This window comes from Ranitomeya variabilis, chromosome 7, assembly GCF_051348905.1.
Source record: "Ranitomeya variabilis isolate aRanVar5 chromosome 7, aRanVar5.hap1, whole genome shotgun sequence".
NCBI classification, from domain to species: domain Eukaryota; kingdom Metazoa; phylum Chordata; class Amphibia; order Anura; family Dendrobatidae; genus Ranitomeya; species Ranitomeya variabilis.
Window position 1 is genome coordinate 109,516,225 of NC_135238.1, and position 27,928 is coordinate 109,544,152.

At 44.5% G+C, this 27,928-nt stretch overlaps 1 protein-coding gene and 1 long non-coding RNA gene across 5 annotated transcripts in view; both read right to left on the reverse strand.

The window, feature by feature from the left end:
• The window catches only part of HIBCH (3-hydroxyisobutyryl-CoA hydrolase), a 962,330-nt gene that overhangs the window by 492,193 nt on the left and 442,209 nt on the right, over positions 1–27,928 (reverse strand). The gene's annotated exons all lie outside the window — the stretch shown is intronic.
• LOC143785331 (uncharacterized) lies at positions 13,846–15,706 on the reverse strand. Its single transcript, XR_013217973.1, has 3 exons — positions 15,503–15,706; positions 14,863–15,038; positions 13,846–14,530 (listed from the first exon to the last, which is right to left on the reverse strand). It is a non-coding gene; the product is annotated as an uncharacterized LOC143785331 (long non-coding RNA).

A 27,928-nucleotide genomic window follows, 5' to 3' on the forward strand; every position in this document is an offset into this window, starting at 1 on the left:
GCTGGAGACGGGTGGAAAGACACTAATAGGAATTTTTTGAAAAAATGTGCAGCAGCCTGCACTACTTAAAACAAAATGAAAATTGATTTTGCGGTATGACACAGTGAAGAACCCTGAGCTGGAGACAACCAGGCTATGGCTGCTCACAGACTACAGGGCGAGCTGCAGTCACACGGAGACCGTGCAGACAGCCGTAAACGGCGCTGCAAGGCCCAAAAACCCTCCTCTACGTTATCCTATGTAGTGTTTTTCCACAAATTAGCTGGAGACGGGTGGAAAGACACTAATAAGATTTTTTTGAATAAATTAGCAGCAGACTACACTACTTGGAAAAAAAAAAGAAAAAAGGACAGTATGAGGCAATGAACCACCCTCCCTGAACTGAATACAACCAGCTATGGATGGCCTATGTGGCTGCACTCAGACTAGAGAGTGGGCTGCACTCACACACACACACACACACACACAGACCTTGCAGATCGCTGTGAAAACAGCGCTACAAGGCAAAAGCAAGGTGATTAGTAGGTGAACACAGCGGTTGCTAAATTAGCCTTTGGAAAGCACAAAGAAGCAAATCGCTATCTCTAAACTGGCCCTCAGTCAGCAAACAGCATCCTGTCACTAACTGAATTCACAGCAGAGTGATCGCAAAATGGCGCCAGCGACTTTTAAACTGCATCATGACATCATTTCAGCAGCCAATCACAGCCATGCCAGTAGTTTCATGCTCTCCATGCTGAACAGGATGTGCCCACACTTGGAATCATTCTCATTGGATGAATTTGTGCAGTTTGAATCTGTGAACTTCCGATTCCGGTATCCGATACGCGGCAAGTATCGGAATCCCGGTATCGGAATTCCGATACCGCAAGTATCGGCCGATACCCGATACTTGCGGTATCGGAATGCTCAACACTACTCCTGAAGCATGCTGGATGTTCTGCTTGAATACCTGTTACCCTGCAGGTCTAAATGCTCGAAAGGAGATTATGTTCCACTACTAGAGTTAACCCTTGCATGTAACCTGTATTTCTTAATGTGTTCTTTCGTTTCTTTGTTGTTGTTTTTTTTTCTCTTTTTATATCTTCCAGATATTTATCTGCTCTGTGATTTTAACCCCTTAACGACCGCCGATACGCCTTTTAACGGCGGCAGTTAAGGGTACTTAAACCAGAGCGCCGTTAATTAACGGCGCTGTGGAAAAAGTGAATAGCGCCCCCCAGAGTCAGATTTTCTCTGGGGTCTCGATTGCCGGGGGTAGCTGAGACCCCAGAAAACATGATTCGGGGGGGTTTTACCGACCCCCGAGTTGTGATCGCCGGTAATTAACCGTTTACCAGCGGTCGCAACAAAAAAAACAAACCGCGATTTGCCATTTAAATTCTCTGTCCTCCGATGTGATCGCACATCAGAGGACAGAGAAATGGGGTCCCCGGAAGATCTTTGGGGTCCCGGCTGCCGGGGGTAGCCGAGACCCCAAAGAACATGATCGGGGTCGGTTTTTACCGACCCCTTTTTTGCGATCGCCGGTAATTAACCATTTACCGGCGGTCGCAAAAAAAAAAGCGATGTCATTCTCTGTCCTCTAATGTGATCGCACATCAGAGTACAGAGAAATAGGGGGATCGGGGACCCTGTTATACTTACCAGTGTCCCTGGGTCCTCCTGCTTCCTCTCCTGGCCGCCGGCTTCTTGCTCCGGTAAGAAAATGGCGGGCACATATGCAGTGCGCCCGCCGTGATCTGCCGGCCGGCAGAGGAAGATGTTTCCTCTTGTTTTATTTTGGTCACTGTGAGATCTTTTCACAGTGATCAAAATAAAAAAAATAGTAAATAACCCCCCCCTATCACCCCCTTAGTTAGGAAAAAATAATAAAATAAAAAAAGTATGTATTTCTATTTTTCTACTTTCCAATTAGGGTTAGGGTTAGGCCTAGGGTTAGGGCTAGAGCTATGGTTAGGGCTAGGGTTAGAGCTAGGATTAGGGTTAGAGCTAGGGTTGGGGTTAGGGCTATGGTTAGGGCTAGAGCTAGGATTAGGGTTTGGGCTAAAGTTAGGGTTAGGGTTGGGGCTAAAGTTAGGGTTGGAGTTGGGAATAGGGTTTGGATTAGGGTTGGCATTAGGGTTACGTTTGGGATTAGGGTTAGGTTTGGGATTAGGGTTAGGGGTGTATTGGGAATAGGGTTAGGTTTTGAGGTTAGGGTTGAGATTAGGATTAGGGGTGTGCTGAGTTTAGGGTTTTGATAAGGGTTGGGATTAGGGGTGTTTTGGGGGTTAGGGTTGAGATTAGGATTAGGGGTGTGTTGAGTTTAGGGTTTTGATAAGGGTTGGGATTAGGGTTAGGGGTGTGTTGGGGTTAGGGTTGGAGTAAGAATTGGGGGGTTTCAACTGTTTAGGTACATCAGGTGGTCTCCAAACGAAACAGCCAACTTTGCGCTCAAAAAGTCAAATTATGCTCCCTCCCTTCTGAGCTCTGCCGTGCGCCCAAACAGTGGTTTACCCCCACATATGGGGCATCAGCATACAAAGTACTAGTTGGACAACAACTTTTGGGGTCCAGTTTTTCCTCTTACCCTTGCTAAAATAAAAAAAAAATTGGGGGCTAAAAAATCATTTTTGTGGAAAAAAAAATGATTTTTTATTTTCATGACTCTGCATTACAAACTTCCGTGAAGCACTTGGGGGGTTCAAAGTTCTCACCACACATAAAGATAACAAATAGTAGAAAAAGAACGTAGCACTCACCGGCACCGTGGTCAGATGTCTTCTTTATTGTGACAAGAAAAAATACAGCTACATGGCACGGGGGAGTTACAAGGTGAGGAGCATGTGAGGCGGGACAACGGCCGTTTCGCGCTGAACGGTAGCGCTTCTACGGGTCCATGATGGACCCGTAGAAGCGCTACCGTTCAGCGCGAAACGGCCGTTGTCCCGCCTCACATGCTCCTCACCTTGTAACTCCCCCGTGCCATGTAGCTGTATTTTTTCTTGTCACAATAAAGAAGACATCTGACCACGGTGCCGGTGAGTGCTACGTTCTTTTTCTACTATTTGCTACTTAAGACTGTTTCCATTCCTACGTTAGCACCTCCGTTACATTACGTCTGGGATTTTTCTTAACACACACCCGTCATATCCTCTGCTAGAGAGTTGTGCCACTTCATTTTTTCTTGCGATTTGGTTGGACACATAAAGATAAGTTCCTTGGTGGGTCTAGTTAACAAAATGGGGTCACTTGTGGGGGGTTTCTACTGTTTAGGTACATCAGGGGCTCTGCAAACGCAACATAACGCCCGCAGACTATTCTATCAAAGTCTGCATTCCAAAATGGCGCTCCTTCCCTTCCGAACTCTGCCATGCGCCCAAACAGTGGTCCCCCCACATATGGGGTATCAGCATACTCAGTATAAATTTCACAATAAACTTTGGGGTTCAATTTCTCCTGTTACCCTTGTGAAAGTAAAAATTTTGGGGTGAAAAGATCATTTTTGTGGAAAAAAATATGATTTTTTTATTTTCATGGCTCTACATTATAAACTTCTGTGAAGTAGTTGGGGGTTCATAGTGCTCATCACACATCTAGATAAGCTCTTTGGGGGTCTAGTTTCCAAAATGGGGTCACTTGTGGGGGGTTTCTACTGTTTAGGTACATCAGGAGCTCTGCAAATGCAACATGACGCCCGCAGACCATTCCATCAAAGTCTGCATTTTAAAACATCACTACTTCCCTTCCGAGCCCCGATGTGTGCCCAAACAGAAGACCCCCCAATATATGGGGTATCAGCATACTCAGGACAAACTGGACAAACTGGATAACAAATTTTGGGGTCAAATTTCTTATGTTACCCTTGAAAAAATAAAAAATTGCGAGCTGAAAAATCATTTTTGAGGAAAAAAAAGGGTTTTTTATTTTTTACGGCTCTACGTTATAAATTTCTGTGAAACACTTTGGGGTTCAAAGTGCTCACCAAACATCTAGATAAGTTCCTTAATGGGTCCAGTTTCCAAAATGTGGTCACTTGTGGGTTTTTTCACTGTTTAGGCACATCAGGGGCTCTCCAAACGCGACATGGCGTCCAATCTTAATTCCAGCCAATTCTGCATTGAAAAAGTCAACAGAACTCCTTCTCTTCCAAGCTCTGTCATGCGCCAAAACTGTGGTTTACCCCCACATATGGGGTATCGGCGTACTCAGGACAAATTGCACAACAACTTTCGTGGTCTAATTTCTCCTGTTACCCTTGCGAAAATAAAAATTTGGGGGTGAAAAGATCATTTTTGTAGAAAAAATGCGATTTTTTATTTTCACAGCTCTACGTTATAAACTTCTGTGAAGCACCTGGGGGTTCAAAGTGCTCACCACACATCTTGATAAGTTCCATAAGGGGTCTAGTTTCCAAAATGGTGTCACTTGTGGAGGGTTTCCACTGTTTAGGCACATCAGGGGCTCTCCAAACGCGACATGGCGTCCGATCTCAATTCCAGCCAATTCTGCATTGAAAAAGTCAAACGGTGCTACTTCTCTTCCAAGCCCTACCATGTGCCCAAACAGTGGTTTACCCCCACATATGGGGTATCGGCGCATTCAGGAGAAATTACACAACAAATTTCGTGGTTCATTTTCTCTTTTTACACTTGTGAAAATAAAAAAAAATGGTTCTGATGTAAAATGTTTGCAAAAAAAAAGTTAAATGTTCATTTTTTCCTTCCACATTGTTTCAGTTCCTGTGAAGCACATAAAGGGTTAATAAACTTCTTGAATGTGGTTTTGAGCACCTTGAGAGGTGCAGTTTTTAGAATGGTGTCAAGTTTGGGTATTTTCTGTCATGTACACCCCTCAAAGTGACTTTAAATGTGAGATGGTTTCTAAAAAAATGGTTTTGTAAATTTTGTAGTAAAAATGAGAAATAGCTGGTCAATTTTTAACCCTTATAACTTCCTAACAAAAAAAAATGTTGTTTCCAAAATTGTGCTGATGTAAAGTAGACATGTGGGAAATGTTATTTATTAACTATTTTGTGTGAGATATCTTTCTGATTTAAGGGCATAAAAATTTACAATTTTTGACATGAATGATAGTCCAGATAGAGCTCGGAAAGCTGCACAACTCTTCACATCAGATGGATCTTTTACAGCTGCCAAATCTGAATCTGACTTATTCAGTGTGGACATCGTTAAATTAGAAAAAGCGATGATTAATGAAACAAAAATTTGGTGGGATTTTACTACATTGGATAACTATGTACGTAAAGATATGATCCCAAGAGGACTATGACTGAAGAAAATTCATACCACCGTATATTCTCAGGAATTTGTGAATGACTGGAACTTGATTTTGAGCAGCTGCTCTATTCAACTCTTTATGAAACATGAGGATGCAAGGCTCAAATCTATCCAATCAGAAAGTAATGATATAAAAATCAGTTCAGAAAATAAAAATAAAGTGAAATACAATGAAGAACTACTGAATATAAAAAAAATCAATATCAAAATTGGAAGATAACATTATGAGCCGCAAGAAGAACAAATTTCAACGTGATTTGGGAGACTATCAAACAAACCAGGTATATACCGTAAGTGGGGCAGGTGGCAAAAATCACCAAAAAGTCCTCGCCCTATTCTAAAACTTATCAGCAGTTCTTCTGATGCATGTGAACGCCGAGTCTCCTTCAGCTCTTCAGGGATGGATTCCATTGATAACAGCGACAATGAAGTCAGCGGTGATGGAAATGTGAGCTATAATAATGACAACAACAACACATATTACCGCAGACTAAAGAGGCATCATTCAAAAAAGAGGTGCGGGGGCCGAGAGCATTGTAGGAAATACCAGAATGGCCACCCGCAACGGGAAATTATATCACTTTCTCAAGGGGATTTTTCTAATGTTTTAAATATTTCTAGTCATAATCTTACAGTGGAACAAATGCAAGTTCTGTCTTTAGGACTTAATTTTGCACCAGACCGACGATTTGACCTGTTTCGTACATTATTGGATGTTAATAAATTCATTCGTAATTTAACCCCTTCCCGACCTGTGACACAGCGTATGCGTCATGAAAGTCGGTGCCAATCCGACCTGTGACGCATATGCTGTGTCACAGAATGATCGCGTCACTGCAGGCCGGGTGAAAAGGTTAACTCCAATTTCACCCGACATGAAGGGACAGGGGGAGTGGTACTTCAGCCCAGGGGGGTGGCTTCGCCCCCCCCCCCCGTGGCTACGATCGCTCTGATTGGCTGTTGAAAGTGAAACAGCCAATCAGAGCAATCTGTAATATTTCACCTATGAAAATTGGTGAAATATTACAATCCAGCCATGGCCGATGCTGCAATAGCATCTGCCATGGCTGGAGACCCCGATCTGCCCCCCCCACCGACTGACGGCAGCGATCTGCAGCCGCCGTCAGTGTTCCGTACCCCTCCGTCCTGTCCTAAGCACCTTCCTCTCCCATCCGACCCTCCCCCGTCCTCCCCTCTGCCCCCCCCGCTGTCCGATCGCACCCCCCCATACTTACCTAGTCCCGGTGTCCCTCCCGGTGTCCTCGGTCTTCTCGCATGGGCGCCGCCATCTTGGAAAATGGCGGGCACATGCGCAGTGCGCCGGCCGAATCTGCCGGCTGGCAGATTCGTTCCTTGCACATTTTGATCGCTGCGATAGGTTCTATCACAGCGATCAAAATAAAAAAAAAATAGTAAATACCCCCCCCCCCCCTTTATCACCCCCATAGGTAGGGACAATAATAAAATACAAAAAATATATATTTTTTTGTTTTTCTGTTAGGATTAGGGGTAGGGTAAGGGGTAGGGTTAGGGTTGCACTTAGGGATAGGGTTGCACTTAGGGATAGGGTTGCACTTAGGGATAGGATTGCACTTACGTTTGCCCTTAGGGTTGCACTTAGGGATAGGGTTGCACTTAGGGATAGGGTTGCACTTAGGGTTGCACTTAGGGATAGGGCTGCACTTAGGGATATGGCTGCACTTAGGGCTGCACTTAGGGTTAGGGTTGCACTTAGGGTTTCACTTAGGGTTGCACTTAGGGATAGGGTTGCACTTAGGGTTGCACTTAGGGATAGGGCTGCACTTAGGGTTGCACTTAGGGCTGCACTTAGGGTTAGGGTTGCACTTAGGGTTGCACTTAGGGATAGGGTTGCACTTAGGGATAGGGTTAGAATTAGGGTTAGAATTGGGGCTAGGGTTGGAATTAGGGTTAGAATTAGGCTATGTGCACACGGTGCGGATTTGGCTGCGGATCCGCAGCGGATTGGTCGCTGTGGATTCGTAGCAGTTTTCCATCACGTTTACAGTACCACATAAACCTATGAAAAACCAAATCCGCTGTGCCCATGGTGCGGAAAATACAGCGTGGAAACACTGCGTTGTATTTTCCGCAGCATGTCAATTCTTTGTGCGGATTCCGCGACGTTTTACACCTGCTCCATAATAGGAATCCGCAGGTGAAATCCACACAAAAAACACTGGAAATCCATGGTAAATCCGCAGGTAAAGCGCAGTGCGTTTTACCTGCAGATTTTTCAAAAACAGTGCGGAAAAATCCGCACACAAATCCGCAACGTGGGCACATAGCCTTAGGGTTAGGGTTGGAATTAGAGTTAGGGTTGGAATTAGGGTTAAGACTAGGGTTAGGGGTGTGTTGGGGTTAGGGTTGGGATTAGGGTTAGGGGTGTGTTGGGGTTAGAGTTGGAGTTAGAATTGAGGGGTTTTCACTGTTTAGGCACATCAGGGGGTCTCCAAATGCGACATGGCGCCACCATTGATTCCAGCCAATCTTGCGTTGAAAAAGTCAAATGGTGCTCTCTCCCTTCCGAGCCCTGACGTGTGCCCAAACAGTGGTTTACCCCCCACATATGGGGTACCAGCGTACTCAGGAGAAACTGGACAACAACGTTTGGAGTCCAATTTCTCCTGTAACCCTTGGGAAAATAAAAAATTGCAGGCTAAAAAATTATTTTTGAGGAAAGAAAAATGATTTTTTATTTTCACGGCTCTGCGTTATAAACTTCTGTGAAGCACTTGGAGGTTCTAAGTGCTCACTACACATCTAGATAAGTTCCTTTGGGGGTCTAGTTTCCAAAATGGGGTCACTTGTGTGGGGTTTCTACTGTTTCGGCACATCAGGGGCTCTGCAAACCCAACGTGACCCCCGCAGAGCATTCCATCAAGTCTGCATTTCAAAAAGTCACTACTTCCCTTCCGAACCCCAACGTGTGCCCAAACAGTGGTTTACCCCCACATATGGGGTATCAGCGTACTCAGGAGAAACTGGACAACAACTTTCGGGGTCAAATTTCTCCTGTTACCCTTGGGAAAATAAAAAATTGCAGGCTAAAAAATCATTTTTGAGAAAAGAAAAATTATTTTTTATTTTCATGGCTCTGCGTTATAAACTTCTATGAAGCACTTGGGGGTTCAAAGTGCTCACCACACATCTAGATTAGTTCCTTTAGGGGTCTAGTTATCAAAATGGGGTCACTTGTGGGGAGTTTCTACTGTTTAGGCACATCAGGGGCTCTGCCTGCAAACGCAACGTGACGCCCGCAGAGCATTCCATCAAAGTCTGCATTTCAAAATGTCACTACTTCCCTTCCGAACCCCGACGTGTGCCCGAACAGTGGTTTACCCCCACATATGGGGTATCAGCGTACTCGGGAGAAACTAGACAACAACTTTTGGGGTCAAATTTCTCCTGTTGCCCTTGGGAAAATAAAAAATTGTGGGCTAAAAATCATTTTTTGAGAAAATAAAAATTATTTTTTATTTTCATGGCTCTGCGTTATAAACTTCTATGAAGCACATTGGGGTTCAAAGTGCTCACCACACATCTAGATTAGTTCCTTGGGAGGTCTAGTTTCCAAAATGGGGTCACTTGTAGGGGAGCTCCAATGTTTAGGCACACAGGTGCTCTCCAAACGCGACATGGTGTCCGCTAATGATTGGAGCTAATTTTCCATTCAAAAAGCCAAATGGCGTGCCTTCCCTTCCAAGCCCTGCCGTGCGCCCAAACAGGGGTTTACCCCCACATATGGGGTATCAGCATACTCAGGAGAAACTGGACAATAACATTTGGGTTCCAATTTCTCCTGTTACCCTTGGGGAAATAAAAAATTCCGAGCTAAAAAATCATTTTTGAGGAAAGAAAAAATATTTTTTATTTTCAGGGCTCTGCGTTATAAACTTCTGTGAAGCAGCTGGGGGTTTAAAGCACACAGGCACACAGGGGCTCTCCAAACGCGACATGGTGTCCTCTAACGATTGGAGCTAATTTTCCATTCAAAAAGTCAAATGGCGCTCCTTCCCTTCCGAGCCTTGCCGTGCACCCAAAAAGTGGTTTACCCCCACATATGAGGTATCGGTGTACTCAGGAGAAATTGCCCAACAAATGTTAAGATCCATTTTATCCTGTTGCCCATGTGAAAATGAAAACATTGAGGATAAAATAATTTTTTTGTGAAAAAAAAGTACTTTTTCATTTTTACGGATCAATTTGTGAAGCACCTGAGAGTTTACAGTGCTCACTATGCATCTAGATAAGTTCCTTGGGGGGTCTAGTTTCCAAAATGGGGTCACTTGTGGGGGAGCTCCAATGTTTAGGCACACAGGGTCTCTCCAAACGCGACATGGTGTCCGCTAAAGATTGAAGCCAATTTTTCATTCAAAAAGTCAAATGGCGCTCCTTCGCTTCCGAGCCCTGTCATGCCCCCAAACAGTGGTTTACCCCCCACATATGAGGTATCAGCGTACTCAGGACAAATTGGACAACAACATCCGTGGTCCAGTTTCTCCTTTTACCCTTGGGAAAATAAAAAAATTGTTGCTAAAAGATCATTTTTGTGACTAAAAAGTTAAATGTTCACTTTTTCCTTCCATGTTGCTTCTGCTGCTGTGAAACACCTGAAGGGTTAATAAACTTTTGGAATGTGGTTTTGAGCACCTTGAGGGGTGCAGTTTTTAGAATGGTGTCACTTTTGGGTATTTTCAGCCATATAGAACCCTCAAACTGACTTCAAATGTGAGGTGGTCCCTAAAAAAATGGTTTTGTAAATTTTGTTGTAAAAATGAGAAATCACTGGTCAAATTTTAACCCTTATAACTTCCTAGCAAAAAAAAAATTTTGTTTCCAAAATTGTGCTGATGTAAAGTAGACATGTGGAAAATGTTATTTATTAACTATTTTGTGTTACATAACTCTCTGGTTTAACAGAATAAAAATTGAAAATGTGAAAATTGCAAAATTTTCAAAATTTTCGCCAAATTTCCATTTTTTTCACAAATAAACGCAGAAATTATCGACCTAAATTTACCACTAACATGAAGCCCAATATGTCACGAAAAAACAATCTCAGAACCGCTAGGATCCGTTGAAGCGTTCCGGAGTTATTACCTCATAAAGGGACACTGGTCAGAATTGCAAAAAACGGCCAGGTCATTAAGGTCAAAATAGGCTGGGTCATGAAGGGGTTAACTGTGAAAAAAAAAACATTTTTTACACAAGAATCTGAAGCGGTGGATATGAGTTCTAGCATTCAGAATGAATATTGTGGTTTGCCATTTAATGAACAATATGCATTTAAAAATCTGAATGACCTAAGTATGCTTAATCTATCTGCCCAAAGAGAGGTTAATCAAGCAGAGCACCTATGCACAAAAAAAACAACGCTTTTTTATCCTATTCGATCCAGAGTGGAATGCATGGATAAATTTCAAACTGTCATTGAAAGAGAGCTGAGCTCCCCGGACATGTCTATTAAAAAAGAAAAAAATAGAGGTAATCTCAATCTTAAACAACGTGAGGCTATAGATGAGATCAAAAATATGCAAGAAATTACAATTAAAAAAGCAGATAAGGGTGGCTTAATTGTGGTTATGGACACAGTAATGTATATAAATCAAATTAACTGCTTGCTAAATGATAAGACCACATACAAAAAAATGCCCTCTGATCCGACATGCTTTTTTCAAAAAGAGTCCTTCAAATTGGTAGATGATGGTGTAGCATTGGGTGAGTTAAAAAAAAACTAAGATGGTGTATTTAAAAAGAGACCATCCTGTTATCCCTACAATATATGGATTACCTAAAGTCCATAAGGGAACTGGGCCACCACCGATGCGCCCCATTATATCGGCCATTGGCTCCCTTACAGAACATCTTAGTCACTGGGTAGATTCTCTGCTGCAGCCTTTAGTTGTGCGAGTCCCTGGATTTCTCAGAGACTCCAAAGATGTTCTGCACCAACTTTCCAATATCATACGGAACAATAATTTTCATTGTTTTGGTTGTGATCTCATCTCTCTTTATACCTCTATACCGCAAAATGTGATCATAAAAGCGCTGGAGTTTCACTTGTATAAATATAGTGATTATTCCACTGGCTTATGTGATTTTATTATGCAAGCTGTACATTTTCTAATGAATCACAACTATTTCTCCTTTGATCGACACTTTTATCTTCAGTGCAAGGGGGTCTCAATGGGCGGTAAGCACTTACCATCAGTAGCCAACTTGGTTATGTCCTATTGGGAAGAGTTAATTTTGTACTCCGATGATAACCCTTTTTTGTCTGATGTGTACTGGTATGGTAGATACATCAATGATATGCTTCTCATCTGGACTGGCGATGTATCTGCCATACCGGAACTTATGGATTATTTCAATTCAAATGATTTTAATCTTCATTTTACATGTAGTATAAAAGAGAACACACACGCTACCTCACACAAGCTAAGTGTGTAAGTACTCCTCAGCTGCAGGAGTCAGGACAGGTAGGTGCCACCGCTGTCAGATGTAGAAATAATGAGTGATGGATGCAGCTGATTCCGCGCTCAAGGGGTGACAAAACATGAGGAAAGTGCAAACAACATGGTATGACCACTTAAATGAAACCTCCCATCAAATGGCTGTGCTGGGCACTGATGCAGAAAAAACAGTGAGACCGCAAGGAGTTAACAAAGCCTGTGCTGCTGGTGCCCTGCAAATGGAACTACCGTCTCGTGTGGGCTGCAGATAGCCTAGTGTCACATGGAATAAAAGCACAAAGAGTACCGCGCCAGGCGGGAACTCACCAGGATGCAGGTGCAGCAGTGTGTGATGGAGTGCAGTCCGTCCGGCTCTGTGGTGGAGAATCCGGCGTGTCAGAGATGGACCAGAGAGCAGGCAGGCAGAGTTAATCGACCGCGGCACAGCGATGAAACAGGGAAGCTACGTAGAGCCAGGCATAGCCCCGGACGGTGGCGTCCCTGGATAAGAGCGGGGAAGGAGAGGGAAAAAAAAATGGCTGGCGCGTGGCACAGCGTGTGACGTCACAAAAACTATGGGGCGGCACAGAGACCAGAAAGGTGACCGACGCATTTCAAAGGAGTAGCGTCCTTCTTCATCAGGGTAACCCCAAACACACCTCCTCCCTAGGGTGTGGTCTGGGGCTTCAGTAGCTGGCCTCCAGATGCAGTGGATGTTCTGTGTCTGGAGAGGAACATTCCAGAGAAGATTTGTTGCTTTGTGCTAAAGACTCTGAACCGTGGACCTTGCTTGCCTAAGGGGGCCGATCTGCACTAGTAGAGGGACTGTGTTTTCTGCTACCATTTTGTTTTGTTCTGCTGTTTTTTGCCCAGAGGGCTGTGTTTATTTTTCCCTTCAGCTTGCGTTACGCTGCACCTCATAAACCAAGGACATTCTGAAAGAGACAGTGTTACTGTCTCTACCTTCGTGTACTGCTGAGTGAGTCGATCTAGCACAGGTGGTGTTAGAAGTGTGGGCAGCACAATAAAGGAAGGCAAGGCGCACAACTGTAAACCAAGTAACAGGGATGTGTTAATCGCACCCCACTCATAGGAACCCCTTAAGGCACTATGTCTATATTCTATATGATTGATAAAGTGATGATAATAAATATATAATATAACAAAAATATCAAAACAAATATACCATAGTCACCACAAGCATATGAAGCAATACAAATGTGCCTAAAATGACAAATGGGAAGGACCTCCTATAGCAATCATGAAATGTGCATGAACCTATGCCACCACTAATTGTGTGGCTAATATAGATCCTGCTCGGACCAGTGTGCCACCATAACAAAATAAAATAAAAATGGCCACAGTCTCAAATAGAGCCATAAGAAAACCACCATGGCCCATAAGACACAGATAATAAGATGGCTGTGAATCACAGATCTGTCATATGTGCAACTAAGATAGCACCGAACTAAATGTATGAGCCATGATGGAAATCAAAACGGACCAGGATAAAGGAGGATACCAACCAGGAGGGGGCCCAGATGAAAAATTGGAGCGGGGTGCAACCCAACGCGTATCGCCGTAACCTGTACGGCTTCGTCAGGGGAAGATGGATTCAAATAAGTGCAGCACATATAAATACCTGCTAGCTGATAGGTGCATCGGGCGCTCGTGTGGAACACAGGTGTGCAGGAGAGGTACAAATGCGGGAGCCGGAAATGAACTGCATAAAGCAACGTAAGACCGCACATGGGCACAGAAGTACAGCCCAACAGCGCCTGCGTGAGGAGAACAGAAGAGTAGGCGGCCAAAGTACAGAGAGCGGCGCTGGTCCGCACACGCGCACAAGAGCATAGAGCCATAGCGCCTGCGTAAAGAAGTCAAAGCATGAAATTACGTCAGGCCAATAGGGCCATAGTGCAAAAAGTGCATGCACAAGAGGCCCACCTAGCCAATCTGTTCTAGTATAGAGATGCGCCCAATCAAATAAAACTGTAGTGCAATGGGCACATATGGCAAGGGCAGACACAAGCCAATCAGCATAGGATCAGCCCAGGGGCCTAGAAGCACCAGTGTAGAAGAATAAACAGAGAAGAAAAGAAAAGAAAAGAAGGAAAAATGCTGTACAACGGGCCCGTTGAGAATAACAGCAAAATAATGCACATAAGAAGAGAGAACCTATAAAACTAAAAAAATAAACCGTACACTAAACAAGACAAGGCGCCACAACATATAAGGGGATACGTACACAAACATACAAACATATATCCACACACACCCATGTAAACCAACATATAAATAATATAATACACGGAATACATAAAGACATAAATATACAAAATTACACATGTGTGTATACATAGCAGCAAGGCCCAAAACAGGCCCAAAATAACGTACCCAGAAAACCCCTCAAAAAGTAAAAAAAAAAAAAAAAAATCAATAGTCCCGGGTCCCACCAAGTCCAGAGGGGTGGCACATAAGCAGTAATAATAAATAATTGTCCAAACCAGGAGAAATGGACCATGTCCAAAGGAAATAACAAAATATACAGTCCATAAATAAGTACAACAATGACCAATGTAGATAAATATGCGCCTCCATAAGGTTCCAAAGAGACCGAAATCCAAGGATCTGTAGAGTAACGATATGTAATACATCCGTAATATTCATAATCACCAGGACACTGGAGGTACATCTTATATCCAGGCCAGTGGTATAGGAATATGGTGACTGCATAGCGAAGTGTGCCAAGAATGGAAAAAGTACACGCAGCATCTAAAGAAAAAAAGAAAGAACAAAAAACCAATAATAAAATGATTGGCAAAAACAGCTAATGACCCCAAAGGAACAGATCTACAGAAAAATATATATAATAATAAAGAGCTATTCACCCAAAAAAACAGTGAATAAAAGCTCCTCATTGAGACCCCCTGGGCTGGTTGAATTAAGATTGAAAATCCAGCGGGATTCTGACCGTAAAAGCAATTTCCTAGGGCATCCTCCCCTATTGGACAGTTGTATCCTTTCTAACCCAACCACTTGTGTGTTGATAATTTTGCCAGAGTGGTGGGTGAGATAATGGGATGCCACCGAGGTAAGTAATTTACCCTTTGCTTGATCCACAGATGCCAGGTTAATAGTTGAGAAATGCTTCTGTATACGTCGTCAGAGTTCCTGGGACGTCTGTCCCACGTATACCATGTGACATGGACATATTAAGGCGTAGATGACACAGCTGCTTTTACAATTAATGTAGTTCTTCAAGGTATATCTGGTACCATCCCTGGGATTAACGAAAAAATCTCTGTTAGCACACATGTAAGGGCATACATTGCAACTACCGCACGCAAAAGAACCCTTTAGGATCACACCCCGCTGTAGCCTCTTCGTCTGTCTCGTGTAATGGCTCTTGGTGAGAAGGTCCTTAAAGTTGGGAGCCCTTCTCGCCGTGAGCAGAGGTGTCTCACTAACAATTTTAGAGGTCTGAAGGTCGGTCGTCAAGATATCCCAGTGTCTGCGAAGAATCCCCCTTACATGAGACCAATGGGAATTGAAAGTAGTAATAAAGCGAGGCCTAGTATTGGTCACCTTGGTCCTAGCAGTCAATAGGGATACCTGGGTTTGCACCCTAGCCCGCTCATAGGCCGATGAAATACACCGTCTTGGATAACTTCTATCCTTAAGTCGTGATGTAAGTTGCCGTGCCTCTAAACGAAAATCCTCGTCTTCAGTGCAATTTCGTCTTACCCGTAGGAATTGTCCAGTAGGCACCCCTCTCTTGGTATGTGCTGGATGAAAACTATGATACTCCCAGAGGGAATTCGTACCCGTAGGTTTTCTAAACAGGCTCGTAACAAGTGATCCATTCTCCTTAGTAATCCGAAGGTCCAAAAAAGTCACTGATAACGGGGAAATTGCATATGTCAAGATAATGTTGTGCGTATTGCAATTTAATGCCTCGATAAAATCCCGGCATTCTAAAGCTGTACCTGTCCAAACAAAGAATAGATCGTCAATGTAACGCCGCCAGTAGCGTACATAGGTGTTATATGATGCCATAGGGTAGACCACAGTGGCCTCCCACCACCCCAAGAATAGATTCGCGAGGGCCGGGGCACAGCGCGCCCCCATGGCCACCCCTGATACCTGCAAAAAGAACGTCCTGTCAAACACAAAATAATTGTGATTCAAAATGAAACTCAAAAGGTCCACTACAAAAGAGTCATGCATTCTGTCAGAATCCAAAACCAGGTCAAAAAAATGCAGCACTGCCGCAGTGCCATCCCCATGGCTAATATTTGAGTACAAGGACTCCACGTCACATGTTACGAGTAGAGCCTGTGCTGGTATGCTCATGTCCAAATAAGTGTGAATGAAGTGCGAAGAGTCCTGTACAAAGGAGGGCAACTGTTTAACCAGGGGCTGTAGGAAATAATAATAGATTGATGCCTTTTTGCATAGACTCCCAATACTGGCCACAATAGGCCGACCAGGAGGTTTGACCAAATTTTTGTGTACCTTAGGAAGCATATAGAAGGTAGACACAATAGGACTCTCAACCCACAGGAACTTGAACTCCTGTTCCTGGATAATACCCAAATCCTTGGCCTTATCCAACAGCCTCCTATATTTCACAGAAAATACTCCCGTGTGGTCTGACGGGAGTTTCCTATAAAATTTGGTGTTCTGTAATTGATGATTGGCCTCCTCCAAGTATAGTTCATGTGACCAGAGAACCACATTGCCCCCCTTATCGGCCTCCTTAATGATAAACGCCTGATTGTTTTTAAGGCCCACAATCGCCCTCCTCTCCATGACATTCAAATTATTCGGAAAAGAAGACCGAACAGACAATGAGAATATATCCTTCTTCACTAGTTCAAAGAAAACCCTAACCGAGGGTACCAAAGAGAAGGGAGGAGCCGTCGTGGACTTAATTCTGTGGGGGAAACGATCCTTACCTGTCGTATCTGAATTCTCCTGTAGCAGATCCAATAAATCCTGCAAAACCCGCTGATCAGCCTGGTCCACATTGTCAATCAATTTTGGTTTATTATGTAGGACCTGGAGAACCAAAGACCTACAAAAAAGATACAAATCCTTAATAAGAACAAATTTATCGACAGGCTGGACAGATGAAAAAGTCAAACCCCTTTGGAGTACAGAGGTTTCAATCGGCGAAAGCTGGTAATCAGACAGATTGATAATATGTAGAGTGTCATTTTGTACCTGACTTCCTTGTATGAGCTGTGACGGACCATCCGGGGCCACTACTTGCGAAATTTCCTGCGTTGGTTGTAAAATGTCAGTCTGTATGTCTTGTTCCGTGTCACCCTCATTGTTATATTGTCGCCGCTTCTTCCCTCCTCGGGTCCGGTATCTAGGTCGCTTTCGACCGAAGACAAAAAATCACTCCCAGATGTACGAGTGTCATCGGTGCGTGGTAAAATACCAGCACCAGCCATATTCTTACGTGATGTAGATTGAGACCTTGAGTTACCGTGATGTTTCCAACGAAATGCCTGGCCCTGATCAAAATCTCTGTGGTCCCTCGAGAACTTAGACTTTTTTCGTTGCATAATCTCCTGATCAAATTTGTCCAAAATATCCTTCAATTTAAGTTTAAATGGCTGAACCTGAGTACCAATATCATGAGAGATCAATTTAGCTTCCATATCCCTAATCTTCTTTTTTGTATCCGAGAGTAATTCTCTGTCATGTGCTAAAAGCATGTTCATAATAATGTTAGAACAGCTTAACAGTCCTTTTTCCCAAGTGGCTTGAAATTCGGAAGAAGGCTCCCATGCTGGGTAAATGGTCACCCTTAACCCACGTGGTGCTATACTGGACTTAATGTACTCTTCCAGGCTGCGGATATTCCACCACAGCCTGATGCCCAGCTTATGGGCTGCCGTTAGAGTAAGTTGTGAAAAGTCCAAATCCTGAGCAACCGTCTCTGTAGCAGCAAAAATATTTTGAGATTGAGCCAGCCAAGCCGCCTCCCGGGCGTCCCAATCCATGTTCCTGTGTCCACAAGAAACACCCGTATAGCTAGTATCAAGAATACAAAAAACAATGTCAATAAATTAATATCACAAATAAGTCTCACATAACTCACTAGAATCCAAAATAGGACGTGTGCATGCCTTGAAAGAAAAACCCACCACTAGGAGGGCAAAAGAAGCTAATACAATAAAGGAAGGCAAGGCGCACAACTGTAAACCAAGTAACAGGGATGTGCCCAAAGGCCGGTAGTGAAAACTACATGCACAAGAAAGAGAAACAGACACTACCGTAAAGCCTGCACACTACACCAATTTAGAACAATATATGAAATTTTTATTGGGTACACCAAAACAGCAAAAAACACATAAAACATAAGTAAAAACAGAACAATCACACCCCACTCATAGAAACCCCTTAAGGCACTATGTCTATATTCTATATGATTGATAAAGTGATGATAATAAATATATAATATAACAAAAAATCAAAACAAATATACCATAGTCACCACAAGCATATGAAGCAATACAAATGTGCCTAAAATGACAAATGGGAAGGACCTCCTATAGAAATCATGAAATGTGCATGAACCTATGCCACCACTAATTGTGTGGCTAATATAGATCCTGCTCGGACCAGTGTGCCACCATAACAAAATAAAATAAAAATGGCCACAGTCTCAAATAGAGCCATAAGAAAACCACCATGGCCCATAAGACACAGATAATAAGATGGCTGTGAATCACAGATCCGTCATATGTGCAACTAAGATAGCACCAAACTAAATGTATGAGCCATGATGGAAATCAAAACGGACCAGGATAAAGGAGGATACCAACCAGGAGGGGGCCCAGATGAAAAATTGGAGCGGGGTGCAACCCAACGCGTATCGCCGTAACCTGTACGGCTTCGTCAGGGGAAGATGAATTCAAATAAGTGCAGCACATATAAATACCTGCTAGCTGATAGGTGCATCGGGCGCTCGTGTGGAACACAGGTGTGCAGGAGAGGTACAAATGCGGGAGCCAGAAATTAACTGCATAAAGCAACGTAAGACCGCACATGGGCACAGAAGTACAGCCCAACAGCGCCTGCGTGAGGAGAACAGAAGAGTAGGCGGCCAAAGTACAGAGAGCAGCGCTAGTCCGCACACGCGCACAAGAGCATAGAGCCATGAAGAAGTGTGGGCAGCGTTCCCAGCGAACACATGTGACAGCTACAAGAGGTACTGCATGCCCTGGGTGAAGACGGCCACAAGCCAGCATATGGACACCAGGCAAAATGGAGGACCTGCTTAATAATTTGGTACAAGCACAGCTCCAACAGCATCAGTTACAGCAGCAACAGATGGAACACAAAAGACCAGTAAGTATGATTATACAACAGATGCAACAGCAGCAGCAGATTGACTTTCTCTCAGAAGCGGTTCATGGAAGGTCGGCAGCCCCTCCCACAAGTGTATGAAAATACAGAAAAATCTTTAAATGAGAAGGTGTGCCCAAACTTTTGGTCTGTACTGTACATAAAGCTTCTCTGACCCAGAGGTACAGAGTCTATCGAAAATAAGGAAATGGACTTCACCAGGACACTATAGGAGAGACCAAGGGTCTGAGTGAACCAATCATCCACCATAATCACTAAAATTGACAAATCTCCGGGCCTGGATGGGATACACCCCCGAGTACTGCAGGAATTAAGTACAGTCATTGATAGATCATTATTTTTAATCTTTAAAGACTCCATAAGGACTGGAGTATAGCAAATGTGGTGCCAATATTCAAAAAGGGGACAAAAACTGAACTCGGTAATTATAGGCCAGTAAGCTTAACCTCTACTGTGGGTAAAATCTTGGAGGGCATTTTAAGGGATGCTATACTGGAGTATCTTTAGAGGAATAACCTCATGACCCAGTATCAGCACGGGTTTACTAGGGACCGTTCATGTCAGACTAATTTGATCAGCTTCTATGAAGAGGTAAGTTCCGGACTGGACCAAGGGAACCCAGTGGATGTAGTGTATATGGACTTTTCCAAAGCTTTTGATACGGTGCCACACAAAAGGTTGATACATAAAATGAGAATAATGGGGATAGGGGGAAATATGTGTAAGTGGGTTAAGAGCTGGCTCAGGGATAGGAAACAAAGGGTGGTTATTAATGGAGCACACTCTGACTGGGTCGCGGTTAGCAGTGGGGTACCACAAGGGTCAGTATTGGGCCCTCTTCTTTTTAACATATTTATTAATGACCTTGTAGGGGGCATTCAGAGCAGAATTTCAATATTTGCAATGACACTAAACTCTGCAGGGTAATCAATACAGAGGAGGACAATTTTATATTACAGGATTATTTATGTAAACTAGAAGCTTGGGCTGATAAATGGCAAATGAGCTTTAATGGGGATAAATGTAAGGTCATGCACTTGGGTAGAAGTAATAAGATGAATAACTATGTGCTTAATTCTAAAACTCTGGGCAAAACTGTCAATGAAAAAGACCTGGGTGTATGGGTGGATGACAAACTCATATTCAGTGGCCAGTGTCAGGCAGCTGCTATAAAGGCAAATAAAATAATGGGGTGCATTAAAAGAGGCATAGATGCACATGAGGAGAACATAATTTTACCTCTATTCAAGTCACTAGTTCGACCACACTTAGAATACTGTGCACAGTTCTGGTCTCCAGTGTGTAAGAAAGACATAGCTGATCTAGAGTGGGTGCAGAGAAGAGCGACCAAGGTTATTAGAGGACTGATGGGTCTGCAATACCAAGATAGGTTATTACACTTGGGGCTATTTAGTTTGGAAAAACGAAGACTAAGGGGTGACCTTATTTTAACATATACCGTATATACTCGAGTATAAGCCGACCCGAGTATAAGCCGACCCCCCTAATTTTGCCACAAAAAACTGGGAAAACTTATTGACTCGAGTATAAGCCTAGGGTGGAAAATGCAGCAGCTACCGGTGAATTTCAAAAATAAAAATAGATGCTCCATACCGTTCATTATGGCCCCATAGCCATATAGTGCTCTGCACCATTCATTATTGCCCCATAGCTGTACCATAGAAAGCTGTGCCATATAGTGCTCTGCAGCGTTCATTATTGCCCCATAGCTGTGCCATATAGTGCTCTGCACCGTTCATTATTGCCCCATAGCTGTGCCATATAGTGCTCTGCACCGTTCATTATTGCCCCATAGCTGTACTATATAGTGCTCTGCACCATTCATTATTGCCCCATAGCTGTGCCATATAGTGCTCTGCACCGTTCATTATTGCCCCATAGCTGTGCCATATAGTGCTCTGCACCGTTCATTATTGCCCCATAGCTGTGCCATACAGTGCTCTGCACCGTTCATTATTGCCCCATAGCTGTGCCATATAGTGCTCTGCACCGTTCATTATTGCCCCATAGCTGTGCCATATAGTGCTCTGCACCGTTCATTATTGCCCCATAGCTGTGCCATATAGTGCTCTGCACCGTTCATTATTGCCCCATAGATGTGCCATAGAAAGCTGTGCCATTGCTGCTGCTGCAATAAAAATAATAAAACACATACTCATCTCTCTTGCCCGCAGCGCCTCAGCGTCCCGTCCCAGCGCGCACACTATATGCGTCATCGCGCCCTCTGACCTGCACAGTCAGTGCGGAGAGACGCCGGGAAGACAGAGCGGCGCCCGGCGTGTGGAACACGGACAGGTGAATATGTAATACTTACCTGCTCCCGACGTCCCGCTCCTTCCCCCGGACAGCTGGTCTTCGGTGCCGCAGCCTCTTCCTCTGTCAGCGGTCACCGTTACCGCTGATTAGAGAAATGAATAGGTGGCTCCGCCCCTATGGGAGTGGAGTCCATATTCATTTCTCTAATGAGCGGTCCCACGTGACCGCTGAACAGGGGAAGAGCTGCGGCACCGAAGACCGTGGGATGGGCAGGGGGAGCGCCAGGAGCGCCGGAAGCAGGTAAGTATGCCTCAGCGCCCTCTCCCCCTCACCCGCCGACCGTGACTCGAGTATAAGCCGAGAGGGGCAATTTAAGCCCAAAAATTTGGGCTGAAAATCTCGGCTTATACTCGAGTATATACGGTAAATATATGAGGGGACAGTACAAAGACCTTTCTGATGATCTTTTTAATCATAGACCTGAGACAGGGACAAGGGGGCATCCTCTACATCTGGAGGAAAGAAGGTTTAAGCATAATAACAGAAGCGGGATCTTTACTGTAAAAGCAGTGAGACTATGGAACTCTCTGCCGTATGATGTTGTAATGAGTGATTCATTACTTAAATTTAAGAGGGGACTGGATACCTTTCTGGAAAAGTATAATGTTACAGGGTATACATACTAGATTCCTTGATAGGGCGTTGATCCAGGGAACTAGTCTGATTGCCGTATGTGGAGTCGGGAAGGAATTTTTTTCCCCAAAGTGGAGCTTACTATTTGCCACATGTGTTTTTTTTTGCCTTCCTCTGGATCAACATGTTAGGGCATGTTAGGTTAGGCTATGGGTTGAACTAGATGGACTTAATCTTCCTTCAACCTTAATAACTATGTTACTATGTTACTATATTGGCTCCTGCCCAACTATCCAGTAAGACAGATATTGTCTCAGTTTCCATACCTACAACCACTTCTGCAGGTAGGAGAAATTGAGACACTCTTGCAGAGGAGATAAATACTCCCAGGTTATAATCTTCCAGACAACCTGGGGTCAAAAGTTTTCCAATAGTTTCTGTTGCTTAGGTATAGATAGAAAACTCCAATGAAATTACCCTTTTTGCCACAGTAAAAGCACCCCCCCCATTTTGAGACAAACCACAAAAGACTCATAACAGGGGGAAGCCCCCTAACTGCATAGGTTCTTCAGAGCACACAGAAAAAAACTACCGCTTTACGAAGTACCATAGGGGGTGGAGTCATTACAGGTCTAACCCTGAGGTGTCTATTTATACGTATGGCAATAGCCATGGCGGCCTCCAACGTCGCAGGAGTTTTGTACTGCGCCAATGCATCCTTTAACCATTCAGACAGGCCATGACAAAATTGACTTCTAAGGGCAGGATCATTCCACTGGGTGTCAGTGGCCGATATACGGCATTCTGAACAAAATACCTCTGCTGGTCGGTCTCCCTGCTGGATCTTGTGTAGTTTAGACTTGTAAGAGAGACCAAGTCAGGGTCATCATAAAGGACGCCAAGACAAGCAAAAAATGCATCCACCGACTGGAATGGCAATGAGTCGGATGGGATTGAGAATGCCCAGGATTGAGGGTTTCCTTGAAGAAGGGAGACAACAATCCCCACCCTCGGTACCTCACTCCCAGAAGACTGCGGAGGAAGCCTAAAATAGAGTTTGCAGGCTTCCTGGAATGTAACAAATTTATCCCAACCCCAGAAAACCTATCTGGAGCTCCACTTTAGGTTCCGGTTCAGCTGTCTGTTGTGACTAGACTGAAGAAATATGATGTGAAGCATTTAGTGAGCTGTACCATGAGACAAGCGTGACATTGAAAGTTCATAGTAAAGCTATCTAATAACATATTTTACAAACTTTATACTTACCATCTGTACTGTTGATTTATGCAAAGATTGTTTTATTTCTATCCTAAATTATACAGTGCATGATTCCCTATTCTTGCAAGAATTACAATATACCTTATTTTTTTACAGGACAAAATTATGTTGAGAGTGAATTTACATAATTAAAAAAATGTTTAAAAAGCATCTTATGAAGTCAGCAGTATTTGAGCATTTCACTTTGATTCAAGATAAAAAACATTTTATATATAGCACCACTGATTCCGTGGTGCTGTACATGAGAAGGGGTTACATATAAATTACAGATATCACTTACAGTAAACAAACTAACAATCACAGACTGATACAGAGGGGAGAGGACCCTGCCCTTGCAGGCTTATATTCTACAGGATGGTGGAGAAGGAGACAGTAGGTTGGGGGTTGCAGCAGCTCCAGTGTTGGTGAGGCAGTAGCTCGGGTAGTTGTCAGGAGGCAGCGGGGTCAGTGCAAACTGTAAGCTTTCCTGAAGAGGTGGGTGTTCAGGTTCTGTCTGAAGGATCCGAATGTGGTTGATAGTCGGATGTGTTGGGGCAAAGAATTCCAGAGGATGGGGGATATTCAGGTGAAGTCTTGGAGGCGATTGGGTGAGGAGCGAATAAGTGTGGAGGAGAGAAGGAGGTCTTGAAAGGACAGGAGATTACGTGAGGGAGGATATCTGGAGATTAGTTCAGAAACGTATGGAGGAGACAGGTTATGGATGGCCTTGTAAGTCAGTATTAGTAATCCTTGCCTCCACACTAAAGGTACCGTCACACTCAGCGACGCTGCGGCGATATAGACAACAAGCCAACCTAAACTAGATCGCTGGAGCGTCGCTGTTTAGGTCGCTGTAGAGACGTCAAACACAGCAACTCCAGAACGATGCAGGAGCGATACAGTGACGTAACGGTGACTCACTTCTCGATCTCGCTGGTTGTTAGCTCCATGTCAAACATTGCTGGCATCGTTGCTTTTGATGTCAAACCTGACGATACACGTCGACCTGGCGACGAAATAAAGTTCTGGACTTCTAGCTCCGACCAGCGATGGCACAGCGGGATCCAGATCGCTGCTGCGTGTCAAACACAATGAGATCGCTATCCAGGATTCTGCAACGCCACGGATTGTTGTCGTTCTTGTTGCAAAGTTGCTGAGTGTGACGGTACCTTAAAGCAGTCACTAACAAGGACACAGGGTGGGAGCCACATGCCAGCTGCAGCCTTTCCTATGAACAGTGAATAAGGCTCATTGTGGTGTAACTACCTCTTACAACACCTTATGCACATTCTATTACTTTGTAAAGATACAAAGGCTAAGTCTACCTCAATACATCTGTATTCCTAGCAATTGATAACAAAGGATAGTCTACTACGGATGTGAACAGTTTCATTTAATTCCATTCTGCTGGCCCATGAAGACCACTTTTAAGACTTCCATAGGGCAATCTGAGAGCCTGGAACTTACATACCGTAACTACCATAAGATTGTCTTCCTGACGAAGGCTCGCACCTGAGCCGAAACATTGGAAACCATTCTCTTTTGCACAAGATATATTAAAAAAACTTTGAAAGCAACAGTTCTGTCTTCACATTTTTGGAGTGTGCCGAGGTTAGATCTTTTGTATAGAATTAGTAATTTAAACTGGATACGCTGAGGGAATGGGAGCCAGTGAAGAGATTTGCAGAGGGGAGAAGCGGAGGAGTAGCGAGGAGAGAGATTAATTAGTTGGGCAGCAAAGTTAAGGATGGACTGGAGAGGTGAAAGGGTGTTAGCAGGGAGGCCACAGAAAAGGATGTTGCAGTAGTCAAGGCAGGAGATAATGAGGGCATGCATAAGCATTTTAGTAGATTGTGGGTTGAGGAAAGGACGTATTCTGGACATATTTTTGGCTGGAGGCAACAGGAGGTGGAAAGAGCTTCAATGTGCGGTTTGAAGGACAGGGCAGAGTCAAGAGATACTCTGAGGCAGCAATCTTCCGGTATGGGGGAAAGAGTGACGGCGTTAATTGCGATACATAGGTCAGGTAAGGAAGATTTATGAGATGGAGGAAAGATGATGAGTTCAGATTTGTCCACATTGAGCTTGAGGAAGCGAGAGGAGAAAGAGGATATGGCTGATAGACACTCCGGGATTCTGGACAGCAGAGAGATGACGTCTGGGACAGAGAGGTAGATCTGAGTGTTATCAGCATAAAGATGGTACTGTAATCCATGGGACTTTATGAGTTGTCCCAGGCCAGACGGAGACACAGAGCAGATTAGCTATGACTGAGACTAAGAATTGGTAGAATATGGCGGACGCCCAGGACAGACTGGATATAGCGGACGCCCAAGACGGACTGGGTATGGCGGTAATACAGAACTGGCAGGGTATAGTGGAAACACAGGACAGGCAAGATGAGGCGGACAAACAGGACTGGCGAGGTATGACGGACGCTCAGGACAGAGCAAGGTACGGCGGAAACACAGGACAGGCAGAGTATGAAGGATGCTCAGGACAGAGCAAGGTACGGCGGTAACACAAGACAGCCAGGGCAAGACGGACGCACAGGACAGAGCAAGGTACGGTGGTAACACAAGACAGGCAGGGCAAGACGGACGCACAGGACAGAGCAAGGTACGAAGGGACCTGGGTCAAATGAGAACAAATGACAATCAGGCAAGGATCAGAGGCAGGACGTACCTTAAATACATGGTGTGTAGGAGGACTTCCGGGTCAGGGTCATCCAGGCCATAGAGAGGAGAAGCAGCGCGCCAGCATGTCACAGAGGAAGTGCGCGTGCGCAGAGGGAGATGGAGTGCGCACGCGCAGCCGACGGACACCAGGAAGCTGCGGTGCATCAGGAGAAGAAAGGAGAACACGCGCCTGCAAGAGGAGCGCGCCGGAGAGGGTAAGTATGCCGGCGAATGGGGGGTGGAGTGGCAGGTGGGGCGGCAGGAGCGGCGGCATGACAGTACCCCTCCCCTTACTCCCCCTCTTTCTAAGACCAGAAAGGAATCTGGCTAGAATAACAGGAGCCTGTATGTTTTCACGGGGTTCCCAAGACCTCTCCTCGGGACCAAAACCCTTCCAATGGACCAAAAAGAGAGTTTTACCTCTAGACTTCTTCATGGCAAGAATATCTTTAACCTCAAAGATATCCGGGTCAGAAACCGGTAAAGGAGTTTGAGCAGGAGAAGCATGTAACTGATTGAAAACAACAGGTTTGAGAAGGGAAACGTGAAAAGAGTTGGGTATGCGAAGTGGGCAACTTCAACTTGTAGGAGACATCATTGATACGAGCCAAAACCTCAAAGGGACCTATGTACCGTGGACCCAACTTATACGAGGGGATCTTAAGACGAATGAACCTGGAAGACAACCAGACCTTATCACCTGGCCGATATAATGGAGGATCCAGGCGACTCTTATCGGCATGTCTCTTAATCCTGACTTGTGCCTGTTCAAGAGCGATTTTGGTCTCCTGCCAGACCCTGGAGAACTCCTCGGACAGAAGGTCGGCCGCTGGCACACCTGAGACAGGAAGCACCGGCAGAGGAACTCCAGGATGTTGCCCATAGACGATGAAGGGAGATTTGGAAGAAGAGTCATTGATATGGTTATTATACGTGAATTCAGCCCACAGAAGCAAATCAGCCCAGTTATTATGATTACTGTTGGAAAAATGACGGAGATAGGTCATTAGAATTTGGTTAGTGCGCTCAGCTTGTCCGTTGGTCTGTGGATGGTAAGCGGAAGAGAAATCCAAAGCAACATTCATCAGCTTGCATAGAGCACGCCAGAATCGAGAGGTGAACTGGACTCCTCTATCAGAGACTATGTGTAGAGGAAAACCGTGTATCCGGAAGATGTGAACAATGAAGATTCTTGCCAACTCTGGAGCGGAAGTTAAACCAGGCAAAGGGACAAAATGAGCCATCTTGGAAAATCGATCCAAGACTACAAAAATGACCGAATGTCCAGAAGAGCCAGGAAGATCAGTAATAAAATCCATGGCAATGTGTTGCCAGGGAGCCGATGGGACTGGAAGCAGATGCAGGAGGCCGGAGGGTAGATGTCTAGGAACTTTGTTCCTCGCACAAGAAGGACACGAGGCGACAAAACTTTGGACGTCCTGTAAGAGATGGCCACCAATAATAGTGTGTGATTAGAGCGAGTGTCTTCTTGTACCCTATATGGCCTGCTAATTTGGAGGCATGACCCCAACGTAGAACTCGAGACCTCTTGTTTGCCTGGACGAATGTCTTACCTGGAGGTAAAGAAGACATGCTGATTGGAGCTACTAGAATGATCTTGCTGGGATCCATGATATGTGAAGGTTCTTCTTCTACATCGGATGGAAGAAAAGATCTGGACAAGGTGTCAGCTTTGAGGTTTTTGTTGCCAGGACGGAAATGTAATTCAAAGTCAAAGCGGGCAAAGAATAATGACCATCTGGAATTGCCGGGGATTTAGTCTTTGCGCAGAACGGATGTATTCCAGATTCTTGTGGTCGGTATAGATCTTGAAAGGGTGAACAGCTCCCTCCAGCAAATACCGCCACTCCTCCAGTGCCAACTTGATGGCCAATAGTTCTTTGTTGCCTATGGCGTAATTTCTCTCAGAGACGGAGAA